This window comes from Vipera berus, assembly GCF_964194415.1.
Source record: "Vipera berus genome assembly, chromosome: 3".
Taxonomy (NCBI): Eukaryota; Metazoa; Chordata; class Lepidosauria; order Squamata; family Viperidae; genus Vipera; species Vipera berus.
This window is the reverse complement of record NC_138204.1, coordinates 83644706-83662054: the sequence shown is the minus strand read 5'-3', so window position 1 is coordinate 83662054 and position 17349 is coordinate 83644706. Positions and strand designations below refer to the sequence as shown.

At 38.2% G+C, this 17349-nt stretch overlaps 1 protein-coding gene across 1 annotated transcript in view; it reads left to right on the top strand.

The window, feature by feature from the left end:
• The first annotated feature begins 290 nt into the window (after positions 1-290).
• ZNF644 (zinc finger protein 644) overlaps positions 291-17349 on the top strand; it is a 60376-nt gene continuing 43317 nt past the window's right edge. Inside the window, exons 1-3 of the mRNA XM_081324955.1 lie at positions 291-351; positions 1504-1560; positions 4347-4407. The gene's annotated coding sequence lies outside the window, so the exon portion shown is untranslated. The remainder of the gene's footprint in view (positions 352-1503; positions 1561-4346; positions 4408-17349) is intronic.

The following is a 17349-nucleotide window of genomic DNA, read 5'->3' as shown; positions in this document are numbered from 1 at the left end:
GAGGTGGCGTGATGTCGTCACCACGCTTCACGCAGCTCGCCCATTCCGTCTGACGCACGCCCTGTTCGAGCCCGTGAGTTTTCCGTTATGGTTATTATTATTATTATTTTCGGCGGGGGCGGGGGAGGCGAGAGGGAGAAGGAGGGGGGAGACCCCGAGAGAGGGAACGTCGCGCGGTAGCCGGGACCGAAAAAGAGGTTGGAATGGAATGCGCGCGCGAAAGGGAGGAGGCAGAGCGGGGCGGGCGGGCGGGTGGGGGGGTCTTTACTCCATCCTGTCGCATCAGAGAACATGGCGGCTGCCGCTGGTGCGGCAAAGGGGCTCGACCAGGCCGGGCTTCGGCCGCTGAAGGTAAGTAGCCGAGCCCGGGGGCGGGGGGGGGGAAGAAACGGCGACTGGCAAGGGTGGCTTGGGAACTAGGCCGGACCATTTAGACTTCGGGCTGGGGAAATGCGAGGGAGCCACCGGCCCCGTTCGCCCTCCTCCAAATCCGTTTGCGGGTCCCGACTGGGCCGGGCACAAAGAGCTGCTGCGCTGAGGAGGGTTTTGTTCGGTCACATGAAACGGCGTTAGCCAGTCAACGCCGAGTGGAGAGACCCCCGAAAAGGAACCTCGGCTGGAAGCGAGAGAGGGAAGCCCCGAGCCGGAATGACTTGGGCGACCCGAGGAAGGCCGCAGAAGGAATGAGGTCACCCTGGCAGCGCCGGGGGGGATCGTTCCTGTAAAGCAGGGTAGTGGAGTGTGGAAGAAGGCCGGGCCGTCGTTTGGCCTCCAGCTCTTCCTCCACTGGGAGATGGCCTGATCTCTCTTTTGATATTATTTTATAGTTATTACTCCCATTAAACCTGAGTCGGCCTCCCCAAGTTTGGAACCTGAAAGCATAGATTTCATAGCTGTGCTTTTAAAACTCTTCGGTATCGCTGTCGGACCTTTAGACCCCTCTGTACATTTCTTAGTAACACGGTGGCTGTTCTTGCTGCCTGCCGTGGTGCCCGCTAGCCAATTTCAGGAGTTCAGGTGATCCTGAAATTAATCTTAAATTACTCGACAGAAGGGGTGGGATGTGCTTTGTCTCCTCATGGTCCCTCTAGTCTAGTTTCCAAACTTTCTATTGCGCCCACTGTACTTCACTGAAAACCCAGGCGAGGTGTGTATGCTTTTGGCTGGTTTTGCAGTTTCCAAAGCATGGTACTGTAGTAAATTTATTTTAATGCATGGAAAAAAGTAAATAATGCATATAATCTGATGTAGGAGTAAGTGATACAGGGTAGATTTGTACTTTTCAAATTGTCAAAGAAGGCATGTCAATTTGCTGGGTACTAACTAACACACCGACACACACTTGTTGCCCTTCTAAGTTTTGATATTTTACTTATATTTCATTTCCCCCCCCTCTTTACGGTGTTAATTGGTGAGGTAACTTATAGCGATTCACACAAATGTTTAAACTTGGATGGGTACACTAATGTTTGAAATTCTTTACTGCGTATTTCTTCTTGATAGATGAATGATTCAGGATGTGAAAATATTGGGCAGAAGAATTCTGCTGCTATAGCATAGGTAAGATTTCAACAGACCATAGTTTTATATATTGCCTGATATGAAAATGGTAACCGAAACTAAGTATTCTCAACAGAGCAAATACTCCTAAATAAATCAATCTGATTTTTAGGAAATTGTGAGTTGTAACAATTTTTAATTCAATAGACACGGCTCTAAAGAGTTTTGGATTTAGGAGTTAAGTTTATTCTGGATTTTTTTTTTGTGGATCTAAGAGCATTTTGGGACAGCTATCTTCAAATACTTATAATATGAACTAGAGAAGGAACAACCAAATCTAGGGCAAAGAGATGTAATGGTGGCTCATTTGCGGATTATGCAACTTTGCAAATGGATGTTTTAGAACAGGGGTCTTCAAACTTGGCCCTTTTATGACTTGTGGACTTCAACTCCCAGAATTCCTCAGCCAGCAAAGCTTTGCTGGCTGAGGAATTCTGGGAGTTGAAGTCCACAAGTCATAAAAGGGCCAAGTTTGAAGACCCCTGTTTTAGAATATTATGATTTCTTCTTGTAAAAATATTTTAAAAGAAAAAGAGAAGAAAATACATAGAATATAGATATTATACAGAAAAATTTGCAGAGTAGTATAAGATAAACTATTCCATTGGGAAAAAACACATTAATTCTTATATATCACCTCAGATTGAAATCAATATAACGATAGTTTTACAACAGTTTAACATTTTAGCACTTTAAAAACTGTTATATTTCACTGTTATTAAAGTCAAATTTTAGATTAGCTGAGAAATCTCTATAGTGAAAATAAAAATCATGGGTAAAGCATCAAGAACTAAGAAGATTGAAACCTTGGTGGCAAGCAATGTACAGATTTGTTCTCCGTTAACATTTTCCAGATTAAATTGAAACTAATAAACTTCTCATGTATAAGTATTTTGGATATCAATGAGTATTCCCAGAGATTAAACTGTTACTCTTCTAATCAGAGAATTGCATATCATTTCCAGGAATCTGCATATGTTATCCTGGTAGCAGTTATAGTATGCCAGCTGGGTGTGTCTAGTGATTTCCTTAGAACGGCTATGAAATTGTTGCCATTCCTGTTTGTTTTTACCATTTTCTTGTGTCTGGAATCTTAAATTCTTGTAAGCCCTGGATGTAGCATGCAAAATATTTTCTAATCGTGTAATACAGAGTATACATTATTATGTGTTTAACAGATTCATTTGAGCTTAACTGATAAAATTGATTTGAGCAGGCTTTATATCTGGATGTCAACTGAAATAAATGGGAGGTGTTCATGAGCAGCATAGGTAGAGTATGTGACACTTACGATAAAACATAGATGGATTGCATGGTCATTACTATAAACAGTTAAGCCAACCTGTATAGCTCGAGTTGTCTCCAGTTACATTTGTTTTCATGTAGCTCTCCAAAATATAATAGGAATCTGAAATTTGATCTGCCTCACTCAGTTACATTGTTTACTGGATGATTCTAAGGCAATCATTCTCTCAGTTAACTCGCCCTAGTTATGTGAGGATAAAATAAGATCAAGCATTTATTTTGTCTTGAGCTTCTTCATGAAACAGCTATATAAATATGCTATCCAACCATCACAAACGTATTTCCCATCACTTGCATATTCTCTGCATATACTCTCTGTCTTGTCTTAAGAGAGTCTCAGCTTCTTGAGGAAAAATTTCCTGGGAGAAATACAGAGGAACAATGTGCCACTGTTGGCTTCAAATGATAAAGGGAGCCTTCTATTACTGCCAGTGCTGATGTTGCCCCTGAAATGTAACTGAAATAGTTCAAACATTATTAATTAGCAGATATTGTTAAGTGTATGTCCTCCTGTATATAATAGTGCCGTAATTATTATTTATTTTATTTATTTATTGAACTTATATACCGCCCTTCTCCTGTAGGACCCAGGGCGGTTCACAAGGCAATTAAAACAATATTACAATACAAAAGTTAATAACAATTAAAATAGATTAAATTATCCTTGATTGAAAATCTAAAACCCCTATAACTCTGATTAAAAACCCAATTACAATAAGTTAAAAATTAAAAATTCTCAGTCCTGGCCGGAAAGCTCAAAGAGCCAGGTCTTCAGGTCCCAACGGAACGAACGAAAATCAGGGGCAGTCCTGAGCTCTACGGGTAGCTGGTTCCAAAGGGCAGGCACGCCCACAGAGAAGGCCCTCCCCCTGGGTATCACCCGCCGGCAATCCTTTGCCGGCGACACCCTGAGAAGGCCCTCCCTGTGGGAGCGCACAGGACGAAGGGAACTTGATGCTGGCAGCAGGTGTTCCCTCAGATAATCCGGACCCAAGCCATTTAGGGCTTTATAGGTCATCACCAGCACCTTGAATCTCACCCGGAGGGCAACCGGAAGCCAATGCAGCTCGCGGAGCAGAGGTGTTACATGGGAATATCGGGAAGCTCCCATCACAACTCGCGCAGCTGCATTCTGCACCAGCTGAAGCCTCCGAGTGGTCCTCAAGGGCAGCCCCATGTAGAGAGCGTTGCAGTAGTCTAACCGGGAGGTTATAATTTGAAGAATGAAATCGGTTTTCAGTAGAAGAAAGATTTTTTAAAGATTTATCATATTTAAAATATTTTATTATTTTAATATGCTTATATCCCTAATATGCGTTCTTTGAAGTACAAACACATGAGTCTCTGTTTTATTATCCTATGTGAATCACTTCAGCAGTGTTGAAATAAATAAAAGGTACTGTGGAGGATGAGTGGGTATGTATTCAGCACTTGCTGGCAATTCCTTAAACCAAATGCATCTTTTCCTTGTGCAATTGTAGAGGACAGACATGATCCCGGGAAAAGGTGTAGCTGCTTTGAAGAGTTTCTGACAGATTCTGTGTGAGTGGTCCTGTGTGTTTTAAACTTTTTTTAAAAAAAAATCTGAAGCACAGCAGAGCCCAAATGAAAAAATATTTTTCTTTACATTTAAGAAGTGTGAATCAAACCTGAACATAAATTTTCAATTCATACAAAGTTCCTTTAAAAAAAACAACTTAATTAATTTAGCGCAGACCTTCAGATTATTAGATCTGATCTTGATCATCAGATACCCTGTTTTGAAACTATCTTGTACTTTGCAAATACCTTTTTCTCTGTCGATTAGTGTTATCTGTCTAAGTGGGAACAGGATGGAAGTGAAAAGGTGCACATGACGTTCTTCATCATCACAGGTTAAGGTTCAAATGCCAAAGGGATAAGTGTAGAATATAAAATAATGCATTTCCATATAATCTCCAGAAAGACCTCTCTACCTAGTAGAGGGTAGAGAGGAAGACCTACGAACCAAATACCCAATAACATTTCCTAACTCAGAAAAAAAGGAAGTGTCTGAATAGTTGTTACACTGTGCCTTTATTAATAACTTTATCATGTTGTATTTTACTTTCTGGAAAAACTGAAAAATGAACACCCGTACAAGTCTTCAGAAAGTAGCTTTGTTTAAAAACTAGGATAGAAAGTCAGTTTGCTGTGGTAGTTAAATCAGACTATAAACTGGGAGACAGTGAGTTCTACTCTGCCTTGGGCACCAAAGTAGTTGGGCCAATCACCTTTCAGCTCTAGGAAGGAGGCATTGACGAACATTTCCGAAACTTGGCAAGAAAACTGCAGGGATTTGTCCAGGTGGTTGCCAGGAGTCAAGGTTGACTCAAGCACACATTAAAAAAAAAAGGATACGTTCTGCAATTTGAATTCAGAACTTTGCTGTTCCCTAAAGTGTAAGAGATCATTTGTACAATACTGGAAGTACTAGTAGTTCTTCAAGGCTGGAAGGAAGAATGAGGGTTCAGTTGATTGTTACAGGCAAGTTATTGTCTGCAAGATTGTGGTAAGCTAATAGTCACAATATATCCACCAAATGTGCATTCATGTCGTCATAGCAGATTTATGAAAAAAAATACACAGCATTTGAAGTTGTCTGTCTACAAATTTCATTTGGTTCAGTAGTTGCCTGTACTATCCAAAGAAGCACTCTCAGAGATCATAACAGGTTCTATGACCTGTTGTGTAAAGAGAAAATATAACAATGGTGTATTGCACCTATGGAATTTATTTAATTATAGCTAAATGGTGCTAAAAACTTTCTAATAATAGTGAATAAATAGTAGAGCACACCATTAGTTTTAAGTTTTAAATGTTTTGTTTTACAGTGTTTAGCTGTTTAATGAAAAACTATACATATTTTTCAGGATTCAAGTCCAATTGCAAACTGTTTTAAATACTTAGGATTTCTTGGTAATTAATATTCTTCCTGTAGAAGAAATAAAAACTAAGGAAGTGGAAACTTGGTATCCAGTTGCCAATGATTTTCCTATCTGGGAACCATAAGACAGTTTTTCATCCTTTTTCCATCAGCAACTAATAGATTACATACATTTATATGCACATTTCTTCTCTGTTTTATGTGTACATATCTTTCCTTCATATAACTTTAATTGTGGATGTTTTTATTAGTATTGTAGTTTTATATATATTGTAGTTGTCTGCTGTAAACTACTAGAGTAATCAACTGTAGCACTGATGTGTAACAGCTTTCTGAAACTGTAACAGTCTTTTTTAACTGTGAAACCACTATAAACCACAAAATGAGTTACAAATATCTTCTTTTAGCTTTTGAATAGGACAGCATTTTAAAAACAGGCTAAAATGAGAGTTGCATTCTGCTTAAAGAGGCATGTCAGCTCAAATAAAGGTATCTGCCATTGATCGTAACTTTATTCCTGAATTATCATTGCTTATTTTTAAATGAGAGCAGTGTAACGGTTAAGGAAATATGTTAGGTTGCCTGGTTCAGTTTGAATAGATAGAGATATCCCAAAGGTGCTTTTTCAAAAGGCAGCTGGACTTTTATTTGTTTTTCCTTGAAGTCATTTTACTTCTCATTCAAGAAGCTTCTTCAGTTCTGACTGGTAGAGAATGGAAAGATTTATATTTCTTGAATTATATTCTTTGACCCCTCTTTCAAACCAGCAGCCCTCTCTGTCCAGAATGTGTACAGCAAAGTCCACATTTTGGACAGAGAGGACCACTGATTTGAAAAAGGGGTCAAAGAGGCCATCTACATTAAGATTGAACAGCTGTCTCTCAACAGAGGGGAGGGGTACAATGCCACTCACCTGTCTATAACACAGACCTTTTGGCAGTCCCAAGAAGATTCCACACCCATTTGCATTACCCAGGTGACCTTCCAAGTGGTCTCAACAACTCTCAGAAAGAGTGCTAACAAGCAGATGACTTTAAGAAATATAAATCCTTCCATTCTCCACCATTCAGTCAGAAATGAAGAAGCTTCTTGGATGAGAGGTGAAAGGTTTTCAAGGAAAAATAAAGTCCAGATGCCTTTTACAAAAGCACCTCTGGGACAACCATGACCTGGATAAAAGAATCTCCATAAATAGACAGAGATATGTTTTTGATTCTTTAGTTCTCAAAAGACATTTATTCAAGAGATAGCAACTTGGAGATGACAACAGCAGCTATTGAATTTATGTTAAATATGTATGTGTGGCAGATCTGAAATATTTCATTTTTCCATTGTTGGGATTTGGCAATAAGCATGTCACTAAAATTGGTGTGTTAGACTATGTGATGCTTGTTATGTATGTTTCTTTTTATTTTTCCTCCCAAAAAGAAAAATTACACATCTACCCCTTGGTAGTTTTCTAAGAGTGATGGAGTCTCCTATGAATCCAGGTGCTGCAGTAATTTGTGGCTTTTAATGGATTGCATTCCTCAGATTTAACCCAGCATTGATACAGGCATCAGTGGTATATGTTTGCTGGATAAAAATCCAGTTTTTGATATCTGCTTTGGCTTCAGGGTTTATAACTATGAAACAGAAATATTCTAAAACTCAAGTACTTTGGCCACCTAATGAGAAGGAAGGACTCACTGGAGAAGAGCCTAATGCTGGGAAAGATCGAGGGCAATAGAAGAAGGGGACAACAGAGAATGAGGTGGCTGGATGGAGTCACTGAAGCAGTAGGCGTGAGCTTAAATGGACTCCAGAAGATGGTAGAGGACAGGAAGGCCTGGAGGAATGTTGTCCATAGGGTCGCGATGGGTCGGACACGACTTCGCAGCTAACAACAACAACAGTATTTGTTTATGCTATCTTGGACATGAAGCACACTGAATTCCATACTAGCTTCAGCAGCACACAAAATTGTGCATGAAGGTGGAATTAGTGTGATTGGTATTTTCTACATATATTAAAACGGGTTTTATTTTGAACCAACTTCAATGTGAAACTTTGTGAAATTCCTTTCCAAATGTAAAAGCTTTTGTCTAGAATGTAAAATGGGATGATTTGGGTCATTATGAAAAGGGTTTGTACTCAAAATGAGAAATGTTTACAAAGATTCACACTTGAAGTGATTTAGAACATTCCTAATTAAAAATGACATGCAAGCATCATCTGATATAGATTGATAGAAAAACTTTTTTGTTAATGTAAACTGCATATAGCTGGTCTAACACAATAATTTAATTTGTATCTGGGGGAAGAATAATCAGTAAGAATTAGAATAGAATTAGGAAGTTTGTGGACCACATATTTTACCAAGAGTCTTGTTTTATGGCTTCCGGAACGCCTTTAAACCATGCGACTGAAATCTTTTTTTTTTAACTTTTTGATGGTAAAAAAGGTGCAAAATATTTGCATAAACTCTGCGAAGCTTAATGCATCAAGTTTATCACCTCCAATCCTTTCAAAAGAAAAAAAACAATGGAAGAGCTGTCTCATGTTTTTGATAATGTTTGCCCCACAACCTGCCTTCATTGACCAGAAATCTCCTCCTGCCCTGTACTGTTTTCCCATGGCTCAGATTGGTAGTAATTGGTATAATATACATTAGTAACTTAAAATGAGTACGGTATACAGAATCTTATGCTGGACTTGAAATATAACTAGCTCTTCAGAGTAAATGTTGTTACGATGACACTAAAATATAAAATTGGAGAGACCGAATGAGACTTTAGCTTACCAAACATGTTTTAGAGGTCAAAGTTTTACATTAAGGCCAATACCCTTATTGCTGTAAAGAAGTGAAATCTAAAGAAAGATAAAAGTCTGTTTGGATTAGACACAAGAAAGACGCTAGCAGAAGTACTTGTGAAAATCAGAATAGGCATCAATATGGTGAGATGGAAAGATGGCAGGAAAGATGGAGCAAGGTATTGCAAATAGTATTATGAAATTCATCCTACACAGTGGCTGAAATGAACATTCTGTAAGAAAACTTGACAAGGCTAGTTCCTGATAGGACATTTTTTTGATGAAACAGGAAAGTCTACACGTGCAAGTTATTTCATAAGTTTTTAATTTGAAATATATTGGATAGGGTACAAAGATTGAAAAACTTCTGATTGTTTTCAGTGCAATAGAATACAAAGAGTTACAACCTCTACTTTTTGCCTTACATTTCTAAACATTTCAAGCTATTTCTCTAACCAGATAACCATTCTAATCAACAAAATCTAAAACCAGAGTTTCATTGTTTTCAATTTTGAGCACAAACTGAAAGTTTTCTTTCTCTTAGCTTTCTAATTTTTGTATCTTTTTATATTTTTATTTTACAATGAATTGTAATAAGATATTTTTTTTAAAAAAAATGAAATGTATTTGGAGTGAGGCTATTGTATCTTACCGATATTTCAAAATGTTGAATAATTAAGATGAAGCAAAATGAAGTATATCAAGATTTGTACTGGGCTACCAGAAAGGCTGAATCAGTTTTAAAATATGAGTACATTGGTGTTTTTTTTGCAATTATACAGTATGTATCTGAGATACAGATGGAGCTTTATTAAACAGAATTCATTTTCAAAATACGATACAGTATAGGAAAATGGAAATGAGCAGAAGTTCATCATTGCCACCTTCAGGTTTAAAGGGAGAGTGCAGTAAGAAATATAGCCTAGTCAGTGTTTGATGGAAAATGGAAATGACCATGCAGCATAACTGCTAAACTGGTAATATTGCTTGCAATTTTATTTCTGATAGAAATATGGAAATATTCTAATTATACTTAATTCAAAAAGTATAATTATGTAAAATATTTTAGAATATGATTACAATAAATATGTGCTAAATGCAAGGAATCAATCTACTAGAATCTCTGCAATCTACAATTTCTCTACAAGATGTTTGATAGAAAAAAATGTTATGAAAAATTAAGGGATGAATCGTGTTTTATTGGACAACCTTAACGCTGTTCGAAATCTACTTGGAACCTTAATATGTTTATCATCGTTTTCAAATTATTGTTAAGTGGCAGTGTCAAAAATGAAGTCAATGAGAGCGGGTTTGGTCTAATGGTTAAGGCATCAGGCTGGAAACCAGGAGACCATGAGTTCTAGTCCTGCCTTAGTTCACACACACTCAGCCCAACTTACCTCATAGGGTGGTGGTTGTGGAAAATAGGTGAAAGGTGTGTAGAGTTATTTGTAAAATAATAAAGGCAAGATTTAAATAAATAATGTAAATTTCTATCCATTTCAATATGTATGTATTTATTTGACTGTCCGTTCTGTTCAAAATGTTAAAATCCAAAAGCATAAAAGTTTAAAATTGGATTAATTAAAATTATCATTTCTACATGTTCAAAAATATATTTTTATTTTTAAAAAAAAGTCAGCAAAAGTCAGTCTCCCTAGATCAGTTGGGGACACATGCCAGTGACTGGCTTTTGCTACAGAGAAGTCTTGCTCTTGAATTGCTGTGAGATGAGGCCATGGTAATCGTAAGCAACTGGATTAAATTGAGAGGGCAGTATATAATTACACACACACACACACACACACACACACACACACAGTTTTGCAAAAGTTATACGAATAGATACCATACCTTACAAAAGTGCATGCATGGGTTATTTTGGGGGCAGGAGGAACTCGTAGAATGAGTAATATGCAGGCAGTAGCTTTTATTTGGCTCCCAAAGAGAACGCAAAATCACAACTATAAAATAAATTGGGAGAAGATTAGTCCCAACCTCTATGTATCTTCTGAGTCACAACAACCAGTTTGTTTATATGTTTGCTTAGGTTTAAACACTACTTCAATCCAAAAACTCCAAGCAGCTAACAGTTCACTTTGTTTGATTGGATTTATATACTGCTTCTATCCAGATTCTAAGCAGTCAATAATGCCATTACAATAATTGCTGTTTAGAGCTTGCCCTAGGCAAAAGTCAATTTATTACCATTTATTTAGCACATTCCTGATAGCAGCTTGCATTTTGGGAAGCCATTTTGTTGCCTGGAGATGTTTAAAAAAATACACACTAATAATTTCCTATTTAAAATTTGATAATCTTTCTTAGTAATAAATTCTGTTTAAGAAACAAATGTCTCCTGGTGATGTGATCTGATGTCATCTTAAGAAATAGGACCAAAACAATGCCTCTGTAAATCTCCCAGGTATTCTAGAAGGAACTCTATAATAACATAATAAATGATATACATATGACATAATAACATGATACATCTATGACACTGTTCCTGTTTTGTCTGTAGAAATTTCCCTAAACAGATATTTTTCAAACGTGTTAGAAATAATTGCAAGGCTCCTCACCCAGTACGATCATGATGGTCATGATTGTTATAAATTGTAATATGACACACATACATAGATTCCTATTTGTAGGAGATGATTTATAATTTCAGTCTGTTGCATAGCTTCAGTGCCATATTGTTGTATTATATTATTTCTGAATTATGAGACATCAGAAAATTTTCATTCTGGTGCAAAGATATCTGAGCTGTTTAGATTTTTGACTGATTATACTTTATAGTAATAGATGTAAGTGTGAGAAAAAATGTTGAAAATCTAATTATACAGTAAATCAACTTGTAAATACCTCCAGAGGTTATGAGACTGGTAGTCCCTTGGAATATATGAAGCTGATTTATTGAAATGAATAGAATAGTTAATTGAAATGATCCCCACAAAAAGATCAGACATGCAAAAATTCTGTATGCTGCCCAGCTTTCCTACTTGTTAGATTTGTGTGCACGCGCACACACAGATGGAATGTGTGCCTATGATCTATTTACATATTTCTGTACAGATTCATATGCATATGTCCTGCCGTAATTCTGTATCTGTATTCAATATACAGGCCGGAAAAAATAATATTAAATTAATAACTACTAATTAAAATTATTTATAGCAAAAAATATCTCATCTGCAAAATTAATATCCCAATCTGCTGACAAAAAAAAAGCCTGTGGAAATGTGGCTGAGCAAATATAAACCTGTATAGTATGTGCTTACCCTATAAGGACATCCCCTAGGTTTTTTCTGTTATCAGGTTACCTTACAGCAGTGGCCCCCATCCTTTTGGGCACCAGGGACCAGTTCAGTGGAGAGAAGTATTTCCGCGGACAGGAGGGGGCATGGTTTCGTGTGCTGCCTGCATCCCTCGGATGGGGCTTCACTTGTTTGTACAGCCTGGTTTCTGGCATGCCGCGGACCAGTGCCACGGACCAGGGGTTGGGGACCAGACCCCTGCCTTGTAGAATAGAATATTCTTTATTGACCAAGTGTGATTGGACACACAAGGAATTTGTCTCCAGTGCATAAGCTCTCAATGTACATAACAAACAAGGTAATATAATCAGTGTACATACAAACATACAAGTAACACGTACATACAAACAACAAGATAATAATAAGGTACCATTTGGAGAAGGTAATAGAAAAGATAAGGATAATTATACAGCCATACTACATGGGTAAATATGCTTAGATATAAGACTGTACTGCAGTGTTCAGCAAAGTGATGGCACAAGGGAAAAAACAGTCTAGTTGTTTTGGCATGCAATGCTCTATGGTGGCATCCTGAGAGGAGGAGTTGAAACAGTTTATGTCCAGGATGTGAGGAGTCTGTAGATATTTTTTAGCTCTTTTTCTGACATTTGCAGTATATAGGTCCTCAGGGGAAAGCAGACTGGTCATAATAGTTTTTTTCTGCAGTTGTAACTATCTGTTGAAGTCTTTACCTGTCCTGTTTGGTTGCTGTACCAAACCCAGACAGTTATAGAAGTACAAATGACAGACTGAATTCCTCTGTAGAAGTGTAACAACAACTCCTGGGACAGTCTGAACTTCCTGAGTTGATGCAGGAAGAACATTTTTTGTTGTGCCTTTTTAATGATGGTTCTAATGTTAGGTGTCCATTTCAAATCCTGGGAGATTACAGAACTCAGAAACTTGAAAGTCTCTACTGTTGATACTGTGTTGTCTAATATTGTAAGAGGTGGTAGAATAGGAGGGTTCCTCCTAAAATCCGCTTTCGTCTCTACAGTTTTAAGAGTGTTCAGCTCCAGATTGTTCTTGCCGTACCACAGGACCAATTCAAGCTCCCATCTATATGCAGACTCATCACCATCTTGAATGAGACCAATGACCATGTTATCATTTAAAAACTTCAGTATTTTAATGAAGCGATTCTTTGAGATGCAGTCATTGGTATAGAGCAGGGGTAGGTAACCTTGGCTCTTTTATGACTCATGGACTTCAACTCCCAGAATTCCTGAGCCAGCATGGCTCAGCATGGCTGGGTCAGGAATTCTGGGAGTTGAAGTCCATGAGTCATAAAAGAGCCAAGGTTGCCTACCCCTGGTATAGAGAGAAAAGAGTAATGGACAGAGCATACAGCCCTGGCGGCACCTGTGCTAATTGAACAGGTGTTTGATGTGATTTTACCTAGCTTCTCCTGTTGCTTTCTATATTTCAGAAAGCTTATAATCCACCTACAAGTGTGAACAGGCACAGCTATCTGAGTCAGTTGAATAATTTCTGGGATTATGGTACTGAATACCCTTGGATAGGTTATTGGGATTCAGCTCCTTGATGGAGGGTTTCTTGGCACCGAGATGATAGTAGACCTTTTGAAACAGGAAGGAACATAACACATCTCTAGTGATTTATTAAACATGCAGGTGAAGATGGGGTCCAGTTGATCAAAACAGACTTTCAAGCAAGAAGGGGTTACTGTTGTGATTCAGGGTCAGCCTGTGGGTTCGGCAGTTGGGTCGGACGACTCAGAGGAGGAGGAGGAGGGGGTGTTGAAGAGCTTGCTGAGGGGGTTGGACAGCTTGATGAGAGCCCTCAGCCAGGCCCCTCTCATCTGGTCACGACGCAGACCCAGCTGTGTGAGCCTGACAGCGTGGATGAAGATGACCCACAGCTGGCCCTGTTCAAGGACGCCCGACGCAGGAGGCAGTCAATCAGGAGTAAACAGAGGAAGGCAATGGGGCTCCTCGGAAGGAGGCAGAGAGAAGCCACGCCCTGAACTGTATTTAAGGGGGAATGCATGGGAGGGCTGGTTTGCTGAAGGCAACCGCTTGAAAAGCTCCTGTTTCCTGGTTCGTGTCTTGTTCTATTTGTTTTTGTAGCAATAAATTTGGCAGGTGTAATTCCAGCCTCTTGCCTTCTTGTAAAAGGGGTTGTCCCTGCCTTTTCTGCAGGGCCGGTAGTACAGAACAGTTACTCCATCTGGGCATGGTGCTTTTCCAGGTTTTTGTCTATGAAATAGATAGACCTTATCCCTCTTTTCTGGGATTACCAGAGGTGGGAGGTCCAGAGGGATGGAGTCAGAGGTAGGAGATTTGGCTATTGGTAGTGTATCTGAGATGGGGAGGGTAGTGATAGTTACCAGTGTTCTTTTTCTCAAACCTACAGGAGAACACATTCAGGTCATCTGTCAGTTGCCAATTTCCTTCAGTTAAGGGAGAGAGATCTGCTGTAGCCAATCATAATTCTTCAGGCTTTTCCACACATTTGCTGGTTCATTTGCTAAGAGCTGATTCCTCAGCTCTCAGGTTACCTTATTATGTGAGCTGGAATGGTAATTGGTAAAAGAAATCCTTGAGCTATTGGGCTGTTTCTATCTTCTGTATAACAGATTGATGTAGTTTTGTACTTGTTCAGAAATGCAAGGTAATACAATACATGTATATATTTAGTAAGTCTCACTGAAGTCAGTGACTCTTATTTCCAGACTAATAGGAGTTCTGTTAGTGAGAACAGTGACTTAAGTCAGAATGCTAACTTTATTCTCCTCGTTCTTCATGTGTACAGCATGGTCGTCTAAGGTAAATAAAGTAACGGTAGCAATTCTCTTCAAAACTTAAGGAACACATCAGAAAACTTGAAAATAAATTGAATCATTAATAGATTCAGTAAAAATTTAGGTACAGGTAGTAAGTAGCATAATATACTATATATTTGTTATAAGAAGAAAATGGTAATTGTCTCCTTGTGTAGTTTGGCTCTCAATAATGAAAATGGTATAATGGATTTGAAAAAAACTATAGATAATATTAATTTACTACTATAGGCTTGTCTGAGTTTTGAATCCAGATTTGAAGCTTAAAAACGGACAAAACAAGCATTAGTGAGTAAAGAAAAGTTCACTAAATATCTATTTTAGTTTGAGTGTTAAGTAATTATTGATTTTATGGAACTTTAACTGCTCTACTTCCAAATGAATATCGCAATTAAAAGTATTATATTCTCATACCAGCCTGTCTGGTTCTTAACATTTTTCAGTAAGGAAACTTCTTATAGAAAGGCCCATGGGGCACGTGGTTTGGGGAGGATGTAAAACTAATGAAAATAGATAGGATCTGCAACACAATGCAAGTCCCTATCTCTTATACAGGCACTGATGTTACATTACTCTTTTTTAGAAATTTTATCCAGCTTTGAAGTGCTATTTATTGCATGTATATGGCTGGCTTTGATTTCATTTAAATAAAAAATGTGTTCTACTTTCTACAGTATGGCTTTATATCTTCAAACATAACTTTAGCTCATACTACGCTTAAGGGTAAATGAAAAACATTTTTCTATCCTGCAGTTTCCCTGTATGTTGTTATCACTTGAACTATGGTTTATTTAAGACACACGGCAAAGAAAAAAACATTGATTTCTCTGTGCGAGAATGAATTTCAGTACCTTAACGCTAATTTGTTTATTAATCAAATTTATATAGTTACCCATCTCACGAGAGTGACTCTGGGCAGCATACAATAATCAGTCATTAAATTTAGTTTTAAAAATAAAAAAATCAACATTAATAATAGAGTTTAATTAAAATTAAAATATATACAAACCTCAAGTAGAGAGAGAATAAGTACATCCACCTCAGTAGTGGAGCTGTCTAAAGACACCTCCGGCATAACCATATTTTGAGAGTGATAATGTTCTGTAAGGTGGGCATCCTTGTTAAAAAATGGCCTTATTTCTGTGTGACATTAGATTGCTGGATGATTCAAATGCTGGAAAAATGTGACTAAGGAGTGACTCCATATAATACAATTTGAGGGGTTGTAGTTCTTTCTTCAGTGCCTTCCAGTCCATGTTGACTCCTGGCGATTGCCTCAACAAGTCCCTATGGTTTTCTTGGTGGAGCAGTGGGCTAATGCCTCCTTAAGTAACACCAGCTGCATGCAATTAGTGCAGGTTCGCGTCCCACCAGGCTCAAGGTTGACTCAGCCTTCCATCCTTCCGAGGTAGGTAAAATGAGGACCCAGATTGTTGGGGGCAATAAGCTGACTTTGTAAAAATGCCGCTTGGGGGTGTGTGAAAGCCCTAATAAGCAGGTATATACATAGAATGAAGGCTATTGCTAAGCACATTGTGCTTTAGATTGTAAGCCGCCCTGAGTCTTCGGAGAAGGGCGGGATATAAACGGGATTAAAAAAAAATTTAAAAAATTCTTGGCAAGATTTTGGAAGTGGTTTGCCATTGCCTCCTTCCTAAGCTTTAGAGAGATTGACCCAGCTGACTTGTGCTTAAGATGGGACGCAGTAAGCTTCCAGTTTGTAACTTGGTACCTTAATCACTGCATAAACTGGCTCTTACATTGTTATTATTTTGCTATTATTGCTTACGGAATGGTTTCAGTATTTTCAAGACTATTTGAATCCAGAGGTGAAAAGATGCTTCAAGGGGGAGGTGAATCTGTCAAGCCTCTTTAATGAAGCTTCAGTTTTACCCGGACACACAGCAATTGCTATATGCAAGAAAAATACTTGTTTGTGTTAAGAAGCCACCAAGATGCCACAAACAAATTGTGCTGTGTCATCATTGCCAGGTCATTGTGATAGCTTTTTAATTCAAATCTGTATTTTTCTGGGACTACACAGTTACTTTGCAAGCCCAGGGAGAGTTCTGGCATCTTTGTTGTCGACTGTGGAAGCAAGCATATTCCATTTACTACAACCTACAACAGGGGTGTTAAACTGCCGGCCCGTGGGCAGGATGCATCATCGAGAAGCCACGCCTACCCTATTGCCGGCAATGGCAAAACCGTCCTGATATGTTGCGCGGTGTCATGTGACGTCACGAGTTTGACATGTCTGACTTACAACTTTTTTTTTTTGCTTTAACTCCATGTAGTTGTACAACCCTAGGAATTTTCTTTTCAATGAATATTCCTAAATCATTTATTAGCATTATAAATATAGTGGTAGGGTAAAATAATAGCCATAATAAAGTTTAAATTGAGGACTTAAAATTAATATTGAATTAAAGTTAATATGATTTTTATAATTTCTGAATCTTATCCACCTATTATGAATCCAAGTATTTGCATTCCTAATAACATTTGCTAATACTAGATTCAGTTTCTTTCATGATTGATAGTGAAACACTTTCAGTCTGCAGAAATGATTTTTGATTTAAGTGGTTAGTTGTATTGTCTGTTGAATACAGATTATGACCACCACTTGGTGGCACTACCTGGTTTCAAGTAAAGCAAGCAGTATT